Here is a 16,657-nt window from a genome sequence, read left to right as displayed (position 1 = left end):
TTTTCTCAGCTATTCCTCTTGCGTAGGAGGCATGTGGCTCTACAGACCCCAAATCCTCCTGCAAATGTTAGTGCTGCCATGTGTGTTAATTCCTCAACAGCTTGCAAGGACAGTGGCATCCAAAGATAAGCTGGAAGTGATCTCTTCCCCACTAACATCCTCTTACATATGCAAGGACAGCTTTCTTCCCTTGAGTTTTGACAACCACAAATCCACAGATGACCGCCAGGCTAACATCTACAGAATATCAGAATGGCTAAGGTTGGAAGTGACCTCTAGAGGTCATCTGGTCCAACTTCCCACAAGCAGGTCAGCAGTTGCCTATGACCATGTAGAGTTACATGGACCATGTAGAGTTACATGGACCATGTAAACTATCAGAGTCTTCAAGGCTAGAAACTCCGCCCCCTCTCTAGGGAACCTGTTCCTGTGCTCAGTGAACCTTACAGTAAAAAATGAAAGTGTTTCCTGATGTCCAGAGGGAACCTCCTGTGCTTCAGTTTGTGCTGATTTCCTTTCATCCTGTTACGAGGCACCTCTGGAAAAAGCCTGGCTCCACCCTGTTTACAGATTCCCTACAGGTTTTATACACATTGATGTGATCCCTCCATGAGCCTTCCCTTCTCCATGCTGAACATTCCCAGCTCTATCAGCCTGTCCTAATAGGGGCAATGATCTTACACATTAATCATCTTAGTGGTCCTTCTCTGGACTCTCCAGTAGTTCTGCACAAGGCTCTTTATTTCCAGCAACAGCAAAGAGCACCCTATGGGGTCATTGAAATTCTGTTTTCTACCCCAAACATGCTGAAAGAGGTAGGGTTTATAGAATTCCCTCTTAATTAATTTCTGTAGTGGAAGGGAGGGTTAAAGTGTCTTCCTGATGCAGTGGTCTACTCTCCAGCACTGCAGACAGTAGTGCTTCCCACATGCAGCACCTGCCTCTCATGAAGCCGTGGCAGCTATGAGCAATGACTGCATTGTCCTTCCGGTGTTTTTCAAAACCTCCCAGAATAATCTTCTCCATAACCTTACCAGGCATTGAAGTGAGACTGACAGGCCTGTAGTTTCCATAGTCATCCTTCTTGCCCTTTCAAAAGCTGATTCTCTTGCCTTCCTTTCTGTTTAGGATTAATCCATTCCTGCCTCCTAGCAACCACTTGCCATTACAACTCGAGCCAAGACAGCCTCTAAACATCCGCTGTGTAAGTACCTAATGCAAGTGGAGTTAATGAACTGTTTGTAAGTACTGTTCTCTCTAGCTAGCACAGCCTCAGATCCGCACCACAAATGCCTCTGTCAGCACTCTCAGGATTGAGATCTTGAGATTTTTAGCAAACACAGCAACTGATAACTTGTGCTTGAGTAACTAGGGAAAAATATGCTCTTCCCTTGACATACCAAATCCAGATGGACTTGCTGAGGACCCTATGAATGCCATACAGGACTGCTAAGGTGCTAACAGAAATATGTTCATCCATTTAACCAGAGCACCTGCATTTGGTACTTACACATTCTAGACTCCTTCTATCATCAGGGGAGAGAGATACCTATGGAGAGCAATTTAAATCCAAATCTGAGTTGGTCTTTGGGGCTGTCTCTTTCTCCACTAAATCCACAGTGACTTAAAACAGCTGGACTTCTGACTTGGACATCTCAGCATCTGAAGCTAGGTAAGATGAATCTGGGCGTACCTCAGGAATCCCTGTTTTTCACCTATATCATTATCTCTGTGTATGAATAAGCAAAGGATGTATAACCAGGTTGGCATCATCTGACATTTCTTCTGAGTAATTTGAGGAACTGAACTGCCCTAAGCATCTCTAAGATGTACCTCATAGAATCATAGAACCACAGAACAGTTTGGGTTGGAAAGGACCTTAAAGGTCATATAGTTCCAAGCCCTCTGCCATGGGCAACAATTACGTCATGTTAAACTGTGACCAGTGTAGATGCTACTGAAAAATGAACATTTGCATTAAGCCATTTATTTAACTCCTCCTGGGGGATGCCCTGTAACATTCTAGCCAGCTGTGTTTGCAGGAGGCAGGTATCTACTCTGCTTATTTTACTGATGAATAAATTAATTCACCTTGTAACAACTGTCTGCCAAATCAGTTCTTCACACTTTTTCTAGTAACAGAAACTTTAGCAGAAATATTGGTTTAAGAGATTCCTGCCTCTTGTCCCACTACATGGTCCAGAGCTCTTTTGATTATGCTAACACTACTGTCTGTGCGATGACATTATAATGTAGATCAATGAACAACTAATTTTAAAAAGAACCCTTCAAAATCTCTTACACTGAAGATTGTATTTAAGAAAGCACATACCACTGTAATAAATAATGAGGTCGCTGTGTGGAAAAATCTGTTACAATTTTCAGTTGGATTCAGATCAGGTTTACTCATTGGCTTTGGCAAGTGAACACTCAGGTCATGCAGAGAGCACTCCAAGTAACATATTATACAGTAAATTGAATGTGGAATACTCCAGAGAACTCAGACAGGAAAGGTGGGATTCATCTCACTTCATGTTACAACTCTGCAACATGTATCTCTGCTCATTTTCAGATAATGGAGAGAAACAGCCTTTTAAAAAGGTGATTTACAGATGGTAAGATGAATTGTGCTCTGCTAAGTGCCTGTTTCTCACCACTGATTGTAAGGAAGTGTGGAGTCACTAGCTTAGTTGTGGAATCTGTATTAGAGACAGCTATGAATTCCTCCCTGCTTTTCCTGGCAGAGCCATGGCACAATCATCTGTGTGTGAGCATAGGCACACACAGGCACATGCCTACATACATACACACAATTAATTCCGAGGTAACATACATGTATGTATGTGTTAGTTCCCATGTATGAGCCCTTTCCCCTCTGGTTTGCTGCCAAAGATTTCTCTTTATAAAGTGACCTTGATATGTGCTACAAATTATGTGCATTCTTCAAAGCTGAGAAGAAAGGCAACAGATCAGGCTTCCTTCTCTTGCCCAAGTCCTCCAACTTCACACCTGCTAACCTGGAGGTTCAACTGCTAGCAACAGTGCTCTCCTTTCACTCAGTTACTGGCACCGGCTAAGCACAAAATCAAGACAGCAACAAGTGTTTTAATTAGCATAAAAGGCAGATAGTCCTTGGATATCCATGCTGCAGTAGTGAATTTAAGCACACCTCCTTGTGAGCTCTATTAAATGATGTAAGGATGTACAAGCTCCAAATGTTCCAAACTCCAGTGTTCTCCCTTTAACTGAGAAGAAATTTTAAGTTAAATAAGTTAGCTAATAACCATGTAGTAACTCAGAGCTTATTTGCTGTGGGTGCTGTGTTTGCTGCGTCTTCTCACACAAACATTCGTATCTCCTTCGCTATACTCTAGTAGTGAACTAGCTACCCTTTCCTACGCCTTGGGAGTTAATCTACCCATTTCAGTCCCATACATTTAAACAGGTTGTGGCAGTGCAGGTGGCTGCAACCACCCTGACCTCAGATAAAGCATTAGAACCCAGTCTTTGGTGGTCAGGGAGCAATGTCTAAAGACTGCGCGGTTAGGGCGAGATCCTATCACCCCTTGGTGCAGTTATTTGCATGTTCTATGTTGATTGGTTAATGTTTTCCCCTCTCTGTTTTATGTATGAAGTTGTAAGTTTCATTTCCCTTAGTTAACTATGTATTAGTTCTAGAGAGGTCTGTACTCCTCGACAGCCCATTGGTTACTTCCCTTGTTCCCTCCTATGTGTTGCTCCCATTGGTTCTCTCAGCTTCAGCCCCGCCTCCTTCCCTCTGTCCCATTGGCTGTATCCCTTATCCCCGCCTTTCCATCCCTCACTATAAAGTCCCTGGACCATTGGTTATTTTCAGCTCTTCGTCCCTAGTCCCTTCACATTAGTGAATCCTTTACGTGGAATCCACACGAGGAGTCCCCTCTCTCCTTATTCGCCTCCGTCTGTGCGCCTGACAACCAGACCAGGAGTAGCTCCCTGGAGTGAGGAACTCACTCACTCTGAACTCGTTTTGTGTGGAAGCCGCCGTGAACCAGAGGGTGCAGCCAGGCCTCTGGGCTTTTTCAGTGTTTTTCCTGGCTAGCGTGCAGTCCTCAACAGGTGAAGGTCCTAGGACTTAGCCTCCCTTGACACCTTGAGGCATCTCTTCAATCTGCATTATTCAGCCTAAACTTCACTCTGCTCTCAGGCTGGAGGCACTAAGTGTGTTGGACCTGCAAGACTAAATGGCATGAGAAAAATTTCCAATACAGTTTCATAAGCAGAAGTGAAGACTATTTTCAGGTTCTCCAGCATACAGAGATTTCTGGACCCACCTAGCTGCTTTCTATATGGATTCAGAAATACAAGGGATAAAATAAAATTTTGATCTCCTTCCTGCTTCTTTTCTGTTTGGCCTAAACCCAAGCTCTGCATACACAAAATACTGCTTGTCAGAGTGCTTTCCTGCCAGAATAATTTGCAAACTCAAATTATGTATCACAACACCCTTGCAAGGTGGAAAGGAAATTAAAAAGCTGACAACAAACCATCACTTGTTGGAGGAATCTTATGTAGGTCAGAGCTTACCTTTGGGTCTAGGGTTTTTAAGTAATGGGTCAAAGCAACACTGAGGGAGAGGACAGGATCTCCATACCCCCATCAGTGTGAATGGGAATGAAGGCTGCTTGGTACTTATGCAACCTTCATGTCACCCCTCAGTCTCAAAAAGCCAAACTCCTAAAGTATTTAAAGCAGCAGAATAGTGACTTGTAAGGTCTCGAAAGCATCTACATCTCCCATCTAAAATCCCACAAGTTCAACCTGACTCTTCAGACACTTCCATACTTTTTTAACATGGCCTTAAATAAGGCACATGAAATAGAAATCTCAGAGGTTGTGATTCTCCATGTCCTGAACAAACAGCCTGCCCCCAGAATTGTTTCTTATCCCTTCTACAGTATCCTATTGTCTCCCTGCAATGTCTGCAGACACTGTGGCACCATTTGGGCAATCTTTAGTGGTTGTCTTCTTTGCCAGTTCAGTGTTTGTAATTTTTATTTCTTCCTGGTTTTGAAGTGGCTTATCTGGCACAATGTTATTGCAATGTTATTATTTGCTGGCCCAATGAAAGTACGATTAAAGAAAAGAATATAAACAAGCTTTGGAAAAAGATGTAATTTGAATTCTTGCTGATAAATTTAATTCTTCTGTAGACTACCACTGAGTTTAGAATTAGAGATGGGCCTCAGTCAATTTTAACATCTGGACCTACAGCCACAGAATGAATTCACAATAGTTCTTGTCATTACAACAGAATAAATTACTCACTTATTTAACCCTAAACTTTCCAGAAGCTGGTACATTCACATGCCAGGGTGAACTGTGAAGTGTCAAGCAAGAGTCTGGAGCCCTGCTGCTCTGCAGTTATTATTGACTTTACCTCCTGGGAGGACCCTGGATGATGATGCTTTCCAAAGTTACAGAGTATATCAGAGGGACAGTCAGAAATTGCCCACTGGTAAAAATGAAGTGTAAAACATCTTTTCTTCTACTACCACTGCCTCACCTGAAACTCAACTCTCTCTTTCAGTGAATGTTTGAAGCAGAAGGAAGAACTTCAAGCTCACTAAGCACAGTCTTCTGGGAACTATCAGATGTATTCATCATGAATTACTCTCAGCTGCCCTTCCTGGGAGGAGCAGGATGAAAGAACCTATAAGCTTTTTGTAATTGATTTGTGATATGTCAGGTTCACAGAGCATAAAATAAAATAAAGAGCCTTCTATTAGGCTGCAGTAACCCAGTCACTAGTGCAAGGAAAAGCAAACAAAGAGCTTCCCTTAGCTCAGACACTGTGGTATTCTCAGCCTGTGAACACTGACTGACTTGCTATTATGCACATATAGCCAAGCTCTGGCCTTCCCCACATTTGCCCTTTCAATAGCCACATCCTGACTAGCCCACAATGCACAAACCCAGCATGACCACCCAGGCTGGGAGTGTGAGAATGGCAGATGCAGGAGGGAGAGCAGCAGCTGTGGGCAGCATGGAGAAGCACCCACTTCAAATGGCATAAAGCGCTGGATAAAAGATGCAGACATGGAGAGAGCTGGAATCCTCCAGGTCAAGGGCATTCTCTCCCCACCAGCTTGGCTGGAAGCCACATTCCTACATTCCTGGCTCTGCCACAGAACAAGCCAGTGTTGTAAAGGGACAGGCCAAATGCTTTGTTGTGGGTAATGTATGTCAGGACAGCTTAAACAGACAGCCAAAGTTTTACAGTTCTTCTGCTGGCTGTATCCTGGGACCTGAACTTCACAAATGATTACTAGATTAAGTTATTCTGTAGCCTTTTTTGATACAACCCACTGAATTTAAAACTGTTTCTCTTACACTGGAAAGAATTCGCTTGGATTAAAATACATCCTTCCTTATTGAAAGGTTTATGACTTGATTTAAAAATGCCATGACACTGGAGCATCAGTGATTTTCTGCTGAGATTACTAAAGAGAGTTTTACCTTGCAAGGAGAACTCTGAGATTCACCATTACTTCACACAAAATATGACAGGAGACACAACTTTCATCAGCAATTTATATGCCACTAAAGCCTGTTTCTTTCATGTGCTGAAACAGCAGAACAGATAAGAAGTAGGAACAGACACAGTGTTCTGGTATTTACTATATTTTAGCCAACCATGCCTTAGGTGCATTAGTCATCCACCTGTTTTCCAAGGGGTGAGAGATATGGGAGTTTGATATTTAGGTATGGTGTTTTCGTGCACTGACATGATGGCTAAGACACACAGGCAAGGGAAGACCTGGGAGGGTGGGTGCATTCTTCACTATATTCTCTCACAAACTCCTTTCCTTCTTCCTTTATAAGGCCTAGGGAATACAGAGCTTGCCAGTGCCCCCAATACCATATAGGATCTTCCCTGGCTAGGTGTGTAGGGGGAGAGGAGAGATACATCAGACTGTCTAGATGAAACTTCATGATTACAACACAGAGACCCTGGAACCCAGAATATTTTATAATTTAAATTTTACTGCACTATTTCTTTTGGTATAGCGTCCTTAGTGTTTGCAGTCCAGGGGATAACTAGGTTGTCTTTAGACCAGCAAACTAAGCAGATCCAGGAAACTTGTGTGATTCTTGATCAACTGCCTTCACTGTTCAACTGTTCAAGCAGTTGGGCAGTGGGGCATGGCTTCAGATGAAGCCAGGTAGGGGTCTCCCAGACAATTCCCAGGTATGCTTCCAGGAATCAGTCACAACTAGTGGTCTGGATACAGCCAACATGCGTTGTTGGAGGGCAAAACTGCTTAACTGCATAGATATAGCCGTTCTGCACCAGTTAAACTCAGTGGCAAAAATGCTTTTTGTTTCCTAATATATGAAATTGCTAGTATACATTTAGCCTGAAAAGCCTGGCCTTGTCATGCTGAAGACACTGACAGAAATGGAGCATTAGAAGGTTTAGCTTTCAGATGCTTTTTTTCCTTCCCCCCATTCCTCCTTCTCTCTCTCTCTCCCTGCAAAATCTGTTTGTACAGTCATGCAGTGGTCTGAAATGTGTTAAAATCTGTGTGTTATTTGGGTCCTGATAAGAAAAAGGAGGTAGGTTTAAGTCTAGGGGGCTGGGGGGGGGACATAGCGAGAACTGCTGATCGTGGAAATACTGAGAGAGCAGAAGTGACAAACAGCAATAATAAGAATGGACATTTTTGTGTGTGAGCAGTACAACTGTAGTTTCTTTTTAGAAAAATATCCACCACAGGCTCATTTACTATGAGCCAGGGAATTGCACGTCTTTAATAATTCTTTTTTTTTTCTCCTGAAGTGGACAATGCAGGACAACTCCAAACTTTTTTTTTCCCAACCAGTTTCCCTTCACTTTTTCAGTCTGAGGTGACTGGATCAAAACTTTTGAAGAAAGTTTGTTTTCTGAAACAAGATCTGAACCAAAGGCCATTCAAAATAATTTTCTTTATGGAAACTGTTCTATTTCTGTTAAATTTGATAACAGCTTGTTTTTACAAAATAAGACATTGATGCCAAATTGAAGCTGGCAATATCATTTAAAGATGTGTCACTCTGGATATAAACAGGAAATGGTAGAGTGCTGATCCAATGATTAATGAATGTTTCCATGTCTATATAGCAGCCAATTTTCCCTTTTCTTGGAGATTAGTCCATTACACAAGCTACAGAAGGGCCAGAACTTTGGTCCCATGTATTGAAGTATACAAAAAATACTTCTGTACAAATGCTGTCATGATTTTCTCCCTTTGAAATCAATTACAGGCATCTTCACTGACTCCAGTGGGAGTGAGAAGCAAGCCAATGTCTGAAAGGTTCTTCGCTCACACCTCTTTTTCAGGACCAAAGCAGTTTTCTTCTGCAGGAATTCTCAGCCTTCCCTCAGTTCATTCACAGACACCACTCCTTAATAGTCTGACTACACTTTAGTGAGAAACCCCTCGCTTTCCTCTCCGTTAAGGACCCTAATATTTCTTACTGACTGGAGGGAAAAGAGGGAATTTGACTGAGTAGTTCTGAAGCTATTGTATGGATCTAGACAGACACCCACAGTAATCTTTTTAGGCTGCCCATAATCTAAATACACATTAGAAGGGAGCCTAACAACAGAGCCCTCTAGTTGCCTGATCTAATTGTCTGACCAAAGAGTACCAATTTAGGATAACAATAGCAAAGGGCAGAACTTGTTAACTAGTACATGCTGTCCCCAGACCAACAAACCAGCGAAAAGAGAAGAATAAAGGAGTATGTATTATTGCCATCTTCTCTATTCTTTTTGTAAGGACAGAAACCTCAGGCACCCAAGGGAGCCAAGACCTTCAGGACAGCTGCTTGACTTGGCACTTTAACTTGCAAGTCAAGCATATCAGCATTTATTTGGTGGAATTTCTGAGAAGTAGAAACTGCACTGACCAGAGCCTTTGTAGGCAAACTGAAAAGAAACATCAGGTGGAAAAAGAACAACATGCTAGTGTTTTTCTAGTGAACTCATAGACAAGTTGAGACTTACCCTTGAGAGCCAGCCAGGTACTCCTATGTTTCTGCAAGGTGTCAAGAGATCTCTGCTTATGCTGGAAGCAGTAGGAGGGAGTAAGGCTTCACAGGAGACAGCATTACAAGTCAGCATTTGGTTTCCTTTTGTCTGTTCTCATTGGAGATGTTTTTCTTCAGTTTTATCAAGCCCAAGACTGCCTTATTTCTGCTTTTGCCATGTTCTGGATATCCAAGCTCTCAAGAAGCCCTTGTATGAGGAGGAGAAATCTCTATATAAATATTCACCTACAACACAAAAACTGTCTGAGGTAATAACTTGGCAGAAAAACTCTCTTATGTAAGAGGAGTTGCCCCAGCCTCAAATGTCTCTACCACATAGCTTTCAGGAATGAAGGGTGTTTAATAACTTACTGTGTAATCTTTAACTATGTGATTGTTCATATCTGAAACGGGTTGTCGTAGGAGGAAAAAAAAAGAGAAATGGCATGCTTAACCCTCTTTATTAATGCTAGGTAGGCAGGGAAAAGCTGTGTGTAATATATAGCTTTATTCTGTAGTAATACATGCATTACACATATATTATGTATTTATTCTGTGTATGTACGTAGCAACTAAAAACTCCCATTAAGGACCTGACCTGAAGCTTGATGAAGTCCATGGAGCTGCTATTGACCTAAACGACTTTGGATAACTGCTAGTCCCAAGTACTTAAATTTAGAAGTCTCCAGTAATGACCATAACATAATGACTTAATTAAGGCTTTAAACTGAAGTGAGACTTGGGCACTCTGAAAGTCTGGCTTATTTCTTGAGGCTCAAACCATTTCTCTTCTGGTTCTAACCAAAAAACTGCCTCATCTATTTGAAAAACAATCCAAGGCCCTTGTTGTTCTTAGCTATGACAATGACTTTCATTCGCAACCAAGTAAATAAACTGAACTCTGTGTTTATCCTTTCTATTTTCCCTGTTCTGCTTGAGTGTGTGGGAATGTGTGTATTTTCATTTCTTTATTTATTCTGTGATCACTTTTTGCTTGCTGAAGCCACAGCTTTCAGAGTCATACCTGAGTGTTCCCAATATAGTCAGACACTATTCAGGGAACAGACAGCTTTTATTCTCCCTGTTCAAGGAGGTTGGCTATGTTGTCGTGTATCTGTATCACAATTTCTTTTTCAAGTACAGGCAGTTATTTGCTCCACTACATTCCAGTAGACAGCTGTCAGTTTAATTGTCTCCTTCTCATTTAAGCAACTTGTGCCATCCTACCAGCATAAGCATCACAGATGTAGGCAAGAATAAATCTCTAGGACTCTGGCTAAAAGAATGGGGCTGCATTACTGGCACACATAGAGTTATATATTTGGAGGGAAAAAAGAATAGGTATTAATCTGTGCAAAATAGCAGTATATTCAACCTAAGAGTTAGGATGCACTGGTTTTAGCCCCATATGAGCTAATAGGAATACAGAATTATACTGTATTGGAGCATTTTGTTCATTACCAATCACTAAAATATTCTGCAATAAAGTCTATGCAGTATTTTATGTAGAAATGAGATTGAAATCATGTCTTTGAAATGTAGCATAGATAGTTTGAGTTCTTCTGTAATTGGAACAGAGTAATTTGGAAAAACAACAGTGGTAACAGTGCTTTGGCTAGACCTTGCAGGGTACAGTGAGGACTGGCTGTTCCTTGAAGGAAGGGGAGCCAGGAGTTGAGCATAAGACAAGACTGTCTGGGGAAAGCTCAGATCCCACACTGGCCAAGGAAGATGAACAGCATGGGCTCAGAGATGGTAGCCAAAGTCAGCAAAGGATCCAGATTATTGGGTGAATTCATGGTAATATGGCAGGTCTGAGGTCAAGCCACAAAGTAAATCCAGAGATCAGGAGCAGGATAAGATTTGATGAGGGCAGGACACAGCTCAGCAAAAATGGAGCAGGTCCAGAATAATGAGACAGGTCTGAGAACAAGCGAGGGAGTCAGTCTGCAGAAAAGGATCAATGGGATCCACTGCTAGGCTGGGCTGTGGCTGAGGTAGAGATCAGTATTCCCACAACTGGGACTAAATTCCAACAGGGACTAAATCCCTGACATGAGCTTAAAAGAGGCACCTAGCTGCAAGGGTAGAGTGTTGTGGAGACCCCAGGGGAGGCTGGCCAGTGCAATTAAGGGCTGTGGGTACACCATGGGGACTGACAAGATCCTGTCTCAGTAGCCACAGTCCTGAGGATTAACTGAGTAATTCAGTCTGTAACTACTGATCCTGCATGTATGAGGAGTCAGTTCCTCCTAAATTCATCATCTGCTAGTATAATTTTTTAATATAAACCACATATAATATTTTAAATCTTTGCATTATGAGTTTATTTATATAATGAATGTATAGCATATTTTAAAGATGTGATTTGATTTTTCCTTAACTATTTTTGTACTGCAGTTTGACTCACTCCTGCCTTCTGCTCAGACTTCATTCACTCTCATGCTGACATTATTGAAAAAAAAATAATTTTCAGTAGCAAAAGAAAACATTTTTTCTCCATGGCCTTATAACCATACTACTGTTTTTGGTGGATTGAGTTATCTGATGTATTACTGTTCACAGTCAATCAACCATCTATCACACAAGAATTCTCTTCAACCAGTGAATATTTGGATGCAAGCTTCAGCCAAAAACTGTTTCAGAAATGGAGATGTCTGGTCAGACCTACTGCATGCTCTGTTTTTTACTGCATGCTCTAAAGAAGGGGTTTATGATGGTATTCAGCCATGACTGAAATAATGAAACAGACTCTCCATGACAGGAGCACCACAAGTAACACTGCAGCAGGGAGAGAGAAGAAAATGAGGACTCAGAATAATAATCAAAAATAAAAGGCTGTTTTATCTGTCTCTAAATTTCAAAGAATTTGAGAACAGGTCTTGTGTGAGTACAGCTTTGTCATATTTGGTCCTGTGTTCTTTCTAGCATGTCTGGTTTGAGTCTCCAAATCAACAACCCAATATTTCACAGTAGCATTTACAGTCAGCACTCTCATTTCAGGCTCTCATTCAGAGTTAAAACACAATCAAGAGTTCAAGAAGGCAGGGTCTTTCTTTGGAATTGTTACAAAGATTCTGTGTTTATTAACATACAGTTCATGTCAAGATGCTTCCAGTTATACCAAGCACCATCTCTTTTGTTTATGCATTTGTATGACACAGGCACAGGGTGTATGGCATTGCTCCAGAAGACCCTGTCCCTTGCCAGTATACATGTAGGCTGAAGGTTAAAGGAATGGGAGAACTTGCAGATTTATTACCGTAATCTTTTTTTCACAAGATAAATTTTGAGCTTTAGGAGCTACTATATTCTTCTACATCCAGCTGCAGCTGCTACACCACTCAGAAGGAGCACAGTAGAAGGGATATAAAACATTTCATTTCCATTTATACCACACACAGCTGCAGAAAGATAAGCCAAACAGTGTAAGTGCACCTTAGCTGGATATAGTCAAGCATTTTCTCTGCTGAATAGGACCATAATTTTCACTGGTTTGTTTCAACTCTGGAAGTTTGTGGCATTGTGTATGACATGGAGATCATTAGTTCAGCAGCCTTCTCTTGTTAATATATCCCTGAAGTACAACAGTATCCTGATTTCTTGTTAAGGAATGATTCAGAAGTCTTGTTTGTCCTGGCAGTGCTTTGCATGCAAGTTAAAACTTAGCTATCCATCTCCTCACATTCCTTCACATCTCAGAAGATTCTGTATCTGTAAAGAACAATAGCCTGTCAGCTGCTACAGTCTGACACTCTTTTCTGGAGAAATCAGACTTGAACCCATCAGCAGAATGCTTTTTCCCATAGCCCTGCCTTTTATTTCTATACTTACTTATTCTGGTGGCTACTTTTCCAGTATGCCTTTCCTTATTAAGAACCATTAATCATGCTTTGTCCATCCCAACATTAGGAGGACTGTTTCACCTATGTATACCTCAGTTTCTCCTCAGTGTAAGACTAACAAGGAATTGTGTTAGTGGTGCATAGACAGACAGATACATTGTCAGGTAACACATATACTCTGCATAGAGGTTAAAAAACACCAAACAACAGTAAAGAGAGAAAATACTCATGATATTTTGCGTTTCTATGAAACAAGGGAAGGGGGGGAAAGTAAGGTTTGTCCTGTGTATGGTGCTGAGAAAAGCACGACTGTTCTATACCCCGGAGTGGAAGACTACAAAGGCAGTAACAATGGACTCTAAAGTGCAGCCACAACAATGAAGCTTAAATCTTAAGGAAAAATTTCTTCTAAGAAAAACTGTGAAGATACAGCATGGCTAGGTTACAGAATTCAAGGGTGAAATCATGTTTTGATGATTTAAAAATAAGCTATGAAAATTTCTGTTAGGAATGGCAAATGCTCTGTTTTAAGGACGAAGGTTATACTAACCCAGGAAAAAGAGAAGGTTGAAACAGCCTCTAAGGGTCTTTTTGCAAGATTATTTTCAGGTTCTTTCTCTGTCAGCAGAGGTGATACACAACCTGGAAAAACGGGCTTATTAAAGGAGATTAAAAGAAGTTGACCTTCAAAATTTGTGAAAGAGATTAGAAACTCCACAGGGTCATTGTCTTAGGATGTACCACAAAGAGGAGAGTTCTCATTTACCTAAGTCACAATTTAATATATCAGGGGTCTGGGCAAGTGTTTGTTGTGGGAAGTTGTTATTAGAAAGAATTAAAATATGATATGTAAGCAACAGTCATTAGAGTGCTGATGGCACATCCCCACAGTAGCACTTGGGGTGGCCTTTAACATTATTGCTTATGAAAATCTGTCCTCAGCTAATTGTCTAGGTCCCCTCTAGAGTCAGTGGGAGAGACAGATGGCTCTTGAGGTGATAGAGCTCATCATTCTTAGAAATGTCAGCCTTCAATACCTGTTTCTCTGTTAACTGCAGAGTGAACCTACACAACCACTGAACACTAAAGCTGGAATGATGTAAAACAAATTTCACCTGTAAGGTCTTTATATTGATGTGTTTTCTGAAAAATAAGGTATAGCTCAACTGCAAGGAGGAATTTATACTTCTCCTTAACTGTATGAATCAAAATTAATTCCCCATGGTCTGCATATATCAGAGCTCCATACATCAGTTAGTCATCTGCAAAACACCAGATTTTACTAAAGTAATTTAGTCCCATCCACATCTGGCTTCTATTAATAAAAAAAAAAAAAAAAAAGAAATTACAGAGGCCAATTAGATCTCATCGTTTTTACAAATCAGAATTAATGCACAGCGATAATAAAGATCAGATTTTTCAAATTCATGAGGCTGATATAGATAACACATTCTTTGAAAGACTTGTTATTTATATTACCTACTAGTACAGTTAATAAAGTTGAGAAGGGATGCGGGATGTTGTAATTTGAAGGAAGAACTTTGTGTGGCTAAATATGAGCAAAAGCTAAATTTTAGGACTATACAATATCCATAGTCAAAAAAATCCAACCCAACCAAAACAAACCTAAATCTTGAAATCATCTCATGAGGAGGTTTTCTCATTAAACAAATCATCCAAAGGGAAGAGTTGTGTAATGATTCTGACTTACAAACACATGAAAACTGACCAAAGTTTTCCATGCTGTGGAGAAATGCTCTGTGATAGTGAACTTCGGCACCTTTGGTTGCCGCTTTCTGTACTGATGAATTACATAAGACTGTAGCTATAGCCAGTGCCTGTAAGCTACTGACTGTAAGCTGTCAGTGAATTCTCTCACCACTGCTCACAGTCCTGTCTCACAAATGCACCAGCTAATGACTTATTGGCTGAGTCTGAAGAGATGTTACCTCAGAAAGAATCGAGGAGGTATTCAGCTGGTGTATCACCAAGTTGATAGGCCAGAATGTGTTTGTTTAAAAGTACAATTGGAAAGATCTTACACACAGCTCGGCCTTTCGTAGAATCTGGATGGAAAAGATGTTACACATTTTATTTTGTTCTAGAGACAGATGTGCTGGACTAATGATTAAAACCCATCTGGAGTTTAAAGCTACCTGACACTACCCCTTTCTAAAAATCCTACTCCAACACTGTATGTATGTCCTAAGCAATGCCTCCAAAGTAGCAAACACTGTTGGCTCTAGGATTGTCTACTGATTTCCTGACCCTGAAGATACAGGTATCTGGATAGGGACAGCAGTGTAGTGGAGACTGTGGGCATATGGCCAGAGCAGAGGAAGCTTCCCAGTGTTTCCAAGCCAGCTAGACTCAACTGACATTTCCAGAGCCAGGCCACAACACAGCCTTTCATCTTCCCTATGAGCTATTTTGTTCAGAAAGCAGTTTCCTTGCTGCACTGTTTGAGGCCAGCCATAGGACAGAAGTGTCAGAATGTTCTGTCTGTAGGGGTGGACAGGCTCCTTCATGACCTGCCTACCTGCCCAGCCCAGCACACTGAGAGCAACTGGAAAGAGCAAGGCATATGTGCTATGCCCCTGCCAGAAGTTCAAGAGAGGTTCACACAGTGTAATGCAGAAACAGAACTGATTTTATGTGATTCATTCCTTTATTTCCTTCATGGTGAGGCAAAGCCTTACTAGAATGTAGACTGATTCCCTTCCAGGAACCAATGTTTCTTAAGACTTGCTGATGAGAGCAAGTTTTTGTTGCTTTGGAAGAAATCAGTAAAAAAGATGACAAGGTGACCCAAAACTTATCTCAGTATTACATGTGGCTTTATTTTCCATGGAAGACCTGTTTTACTCAAAGATTCAGAAATTTTAAAAAATGTTCTTTCTGGTACTTCTCTTTCTCTTTCTCTTTCTCTTTCTCTTTCTCTTTCTCTTTCTCTTTCTCTTTCCTTTCTTTCCTTTTCTTCTCTTTCCTTTCCTTTCCTTTCCTTTCCTTTCCTTTCCTTTCCTTCCTTTCCTTTCCTTTCCTTTCCTTTCCTTTCCTTTCCTTTCCTTTCCTTTCCTTTCCTTTCCTTTCCTTTCCTTTCCTTTCCTTTCCTTTCCTTTCCTTTCCTTTCCTTTCCTTTCCTTTCCTTTCCTTTCCTTTCCTTTCCTTTTTTCCCTTTTCCTTTCCTTTCTTTTCCTTTCTTTTTTTTTTCTTAAATTGTGATTTCTCAAGAGAGCTGTACTGTAGACAGAAACCAGCTAGCAAAGGGCAGAGACAGCAATCAGGAATGATTACACCATACAAAAATGTCAGTGGCATAACATCATTTAACTGTGATGCCACAAATTATAGATGAATGTAGAGGCAGAAAAAAATCAAAAGCAGAAAACACACTGTACCCTTTATATTCAAATCCCCTGAATTTTTCCAAGTTCCTCAGACCAGCTCCAGGCATTTACAGAAACTAGCTTTTTCCACTCATCCCCTGAGAAATGGGTCTAGAGTAGAAAAGCTGACTGGAGAACTCATGATTAAACAAATGGTCATCCTGAAAGTTCAGATAGGACATATTTACTGACATCCAAAGAGCAGATTCCTAGACCAAATGTCCTGATGTAAAGAGGCTGGAAGCTGTGTGTAAGAACAGAATGTTTCAAAGGACATAGAGAACACTGGGGTTCAAAGGGCCGAAACAACATGACCTCTAAAATTCTGCTCCAACCAAAAAGAACCTCATATGCAAAGACCTGGAGGAGGAA

This window comes from Corvus cornix, chromosome Z (assembly GCF_000738735.6).
Source record: "Corvus cornix cornix isolate S_Up_H32 chromosome Z, ASM73873v5, whole genome shotgun sequence".
Lineage (NCBI taxonomy): Eukaryota > Metazoa > Chordata > Aves > Passeriformes > Corvidae > Corvus > Corvus cornix.
Note: the sequence above shows the minus strand (reverse complement) of the source record.